The following is a 4,974-nucleotide window of genomic DNA, read 5'->3' as shown; positions in this document are numbered from 1 at the left end:
TGCGAATACGCCATTTCAAGAATAACATCTCATCGTCGACAGCGCTGTGGGCGGAGAAAGTTGGTGGATGAACGTGGCCGTCGACGTCTGGCTTGCATTGTTTCGGCCAACCGCAGAGGGACAGTGGCACAAAACACCAACGATTTCAAGGAGGAGGATACCAGAAACGTCTCCACCAAGACCATCAGGCGATCATTAGCCACAATAGGTTATGACAGCCCCCAACCCTCCAGAGTCCAATTTTTAACACCGTGACACAGGACTCTACACCTCAACTGGGTGAAATAACATTGGCAGTAGACCTTGAATGATTAAAGACGGTCTCCTGGTCCGATGAGTCCCGTTTCAAGTTATTTCGACCAGACTGGAGTGTGCGTATCTGGCGGAAACCGCATAAAGCTATGCACTCATCATGTCAACAAGGAACTGTTCAGGCAAGTGGACGGTCGGTAATGGTCTGGGCTGTGTTCAACTGGCACATGTTGGGAAGTCTGGTATGTCTATATGCATCTCTGAACGGTCTAGATGTGTCTATCCTTGCAGACCATCTGCATTCCTTTATGGTCATTGTGCACACACAGGGCAATGGAGTCTTCTGGCAGGAAGTTATGCGCTCCCCCCCTACAGAGCTGTGGTGACTAGAACATGGTTTGAAGAGCATTCTGCAGATTTTACCACCGTGGAATGGCCTGCCCATGCACCGGACATGAACCCTGTGGAGTATCTTTGGGATGCTGTGGGAAGGTCCATTCAAGCTTTGGATTATCCACCCAGGAATGCGACGGAATTATGGACAGCAGTACAGCAAGCATGGATGGAAATACCCGTGGAACGCTTTCGTGAACTAGTGGACTCAATGCCTCGCCGTGTGACTGCCCTTATCCTGGCAAATCGTTGTGTACCCCAATTGTCTCATACTGAATGCCTAAATCGACTTTGAGTTCATTAAAAAATAATAATAATAATAATAATAAATTAATTAAAATAAAAAATAATTTAAAAAATTTAAAAATCCTATACCCACTTGTGGAGTGCAAAACTAGTGGATACCAGCTATCTCATATCCCAGAAGCCCAAACACCAGCAGAACCTCAAAAAATAAAATAAAATCCAGCAAAAAAATAAATAAATAAATAAAAGAAGACAAAAAGAAATCGATTAGTGCAGTGCAAGACCAGTGGATACTGGCTCCCTTGTACTTAGGGAGCCTAAACCCATGCAGAACGCCCTTGTGCCATTAAACAACAAATCAACAACAACAACAACCAGGCAGAACTAAAAAAAAATAACAATAATAAATAAATAAAATAAAATAAAATGGCCAGCAAAAAAAGGAACTTCGACTTCTGTAATATGACCTTTTTGGAAATTATACACCCCCATAAATGTCCCTTATACCTGTCCGAAGTATCTTTCTGTGTCCTCATTTCATCGTTATTCTATGGTACACCACCATACTATTTCACAGATTTATCGCAAGCTGCACTGGTTACACCATTTATTCTATGTGTTCTGTTAGTTTTGTTGAGCAGGGTAGTTGTTACAAAGAGTTAGAAAGATCAAAGGAAGTGTCTATGGACAGAATTGGTAAAATGGTGGCAAAATTGTGTGGAAGGAGTGGTAACGAAAAATTTTTTTTTTCTATGTTAAATAGTAATGGTAAACAGTGGGCAACTGTTTAATCCTAATCTCCATACAACTTACCTTTTGACTGGATGTGGTTTTTTTTTTTTTTTTATTTACAAAGTTAAGGTTATTTGGAATCACTGAGTATACTCTATGTACTTGTGGACTCCCGGAAGACTGTAACTATATTTTTAATTAATGTGATAAGTTGTGATTTGAGAGACAATTAATCGAAGAAGCTCCTGTTTTCTACTACCTTACTCATGGATGTGAACAACTGTCAGTTAGTACAATAGAAGATTTTTATGCACTTCGAAATTTTTCAGTCCAGCTGTTCATAAGAAGGTGGATCTTGTTGCAATTGGAGGAACATGAGCCGCATATACTGAAATAAAGTTATACGGGCTTGTAAAGGGCATGATTTGCTATATTAGAAAGGAATATTAATATGGTAGATAGGTTGGATGCAGGATGAGTGGTAGCGTTCTGCTCATAGGTGAGAGTCTATTCAGTGAACACTGCAGCTTCTAAAGAACCACACAATACATCTTCCAGATGACACTTCTACTAACAGGTGATTGAGATCAGTTATTATGGAAACTGCTGACTTTTTTCATGCGGGATTATATCGGAGAAATTGGGACTCCATTGGAGGGTTAGACCACCATGACGACCTGTTGGATTGCATTGTGGTTGCTTCCTCAAAGGATGATCTGTGATCCTGTGATGTTCTGGTACCAGAGACTCTATGTGGAGACTGTTAAAGTATTCCCCTTTGCTGTACTGTTGGTTCGGATTTGAGGAAAAGCTGATTTCTTCACTTCGACTGCAATTCCTGGTTTGGACTTCTACTCATTTTGAATCTTCGTGGTGGACCTAAAAGTGTCAATTGGATCATTGGAGATCATCACAATCTTATTTTGGGACTTTATAGTGTCAGATACCTTCATGGTATTGCATTGTAATATGGAAACAATGCAATTTGTTTCCGTATAAAAACAGGTTAACAATAGTATGAGAAAAAGAAGGGAAAATGGTGCCAGTTACGGGATTAACCAAGGCTACTTGAAATCAGTTGGGTAAGTAATTAGCTTTCAAAGAGAAAGTGTCCAGAGCTAAACGAAATTCTGCACTTACCAGCCGAAATAATTAGCAACGGTTATTCAATGTCTAGTTGGGCAACCTTTTGCCCGAATTGAGCCCATACATCTCGTAGCATAAATTTAACTATAGGAAAAACAACACACACTACAGTACACTCACTCACTAACACTTCATAAACACACATTAACCCACATGTCAGGCCCGTTTTATAGAGTTCTGTATAGCTGCACAGTTAAACAGGTGGAGATGGATTATTTCTGGGCGCCACCATAGACATGGTACACATACACATGCCATGGCAGATGTTCCTCGAACTATTCAGATACAAAAATTATATCTGAATAGTTCTGTAAAAATGAAGCATTGAAAGGCGAAGTTAGTTCGATACAACCGAAAGATATTCATTGGGGGTAAGTAGATCCACTCTGTACCAACAGAACATACCATAATACCACCTCGAACCATGTCATAATACTACCACCCATACCATGATACCACCTCAAAGCTGGTTGAACGATGGAAATGAGATAGTCTGGATGTGTGGCTGCTTAGGGTGCACGCCACATTTTCATCCTATATTGGTGCAAATATCGAGAATCGCCAGACCACATGATTCATTTTTTCACTGTTACACAGTAAAGTCTTCATGTTAACGGCATCACCTCAGTCTAATCTTTCAATCTTTTACAAAAATAGTGGCTTTTGTCTAGGCACAGGACTACTAAATCCCCGATTCTTCAACTCCTGCCACATAGTCCGGTTAGAAATGGGTCTTTCTTTGTCCAAATTGAAATTTGAAGGTATTTCCTACACAGTGAACCTTCTAATCTGATGCACAATTCTCCTTAAATTGCTGCGGTGTCATTCTTGGAGTAACGACTTTCTGCTGCGTTCTTCTTTCGTCTTCCACTCATTGTATGCATTTTTTTTTTTTTTTTTTTTTGCCTTCGCCATACGAGTGATTTCGTTTTTTTTTTTTTTTTTTTTTTTTTTGCGGCTCCTGCTAAACGTGCACCAAGAATAACAACTTTTGAAAGTCGCAAGAATCACCTATCTTCCCCATGACCGGATGGACTATAAAGCACCAAGAAAGCGTACAGTATTTATCTGATTCCAAGGAACCTGGGATAACTTACATTTGGATACCGAACGTTTAAATAACTGTTGACGATAATTGCAAAAGGTTTCTAATTTGTTGTCTAAAAATTGTATGCTCTCGTGGGTAGCACAGTTGGTAGGATCACCGTCCTCCCCACACCAGGTGAAAAAGACCTGAGTTCGGTTCTCGTCAATGACGTGAGGAATGTTGTATGTGCTTGAGTTAGTCGGTCTCAGATGAGGGTAGCATGGTTTTTTATCCCGAGAATTCGGGTTTTTCGTTCAGCAAACAGAAAATCGACCAAAGAACACACGCAATTTTCAGACTGGCGACTTAGGCCACTTTGCTCTGTATACATGTAGCAATATGGCCTTTATTATTATTATTATTATTATTATTATTATTATTATTATTATTATTATTAGCCATATGGTGCAAGGAAGCCCGAGGCTTATACTGCACCAGCCAAAAAAAAAAAAAAAAAATTTCTGAATTACCCCGAGAGACAGAGAGAGAGAAGTAGAAGGGAATCACCAAGAAAGAGAAGAATGATGATATCCAGCTCAGAACCCTGGGTATGTCAAGCCCATGCTCACCAGATGCAAGCCACTGGGGATAAAAAAACCTAGTTTCTAGGGGGGAAATCCATGCTATCTACGCCTGACTGACTCAGCCACTGAGTGAAAAAAGCCCATTAAAGTTGTTCGCGTCATACGACGGGATTCGAACCCGGGTCTTTTCCATCCGGTGTGGGGACGACACCACTGTGCTACACGCGCAGACCATTAGTTGCTGATGCTCCTAAAACCCTACTACAACAATAATAACAAAGAGTATAGGAAGCATGTGAAGACGTAAATGCCATAAATTACATACTAATCATTAAATACCTTTTAATAAATCAATTATATCAATATATGCACTAAAAGGAAATAAGATAATGAAAAGAACTCATATGATGGCACATTTGTTATCATCTTTTGGGACATGAAGGTGTCACACACTTTGGAAAGTTCTAGTATGTATGTTTAGCTTCACGTCTGCATTTTCAAACACGTTTTTTATTTATATTTTTTCCTATCGTGTAGTGGGCCACTAACAAGAGATGCTCGCCACAATTTTCACGTGTCTTGCACAGATTAGTG

Source organism: Mastigoproctus giganteus, chromosome 6 (genome assembly GCF_048544385.1).
Source record: "Mastigoproctus giganteus isolate SK-2022 chromosome 6, ASM4854438v1, whole genome shotgun sequence".
NCBI lineage: Eukaryota > Metazoa > Arthropoda > Arachnida > Uropygi > Thelyphonidae > Mastigoproctus > Mastigoproctus giganteus.
This window is presented reverse-complemented; position numbering follows the sequence as displayed.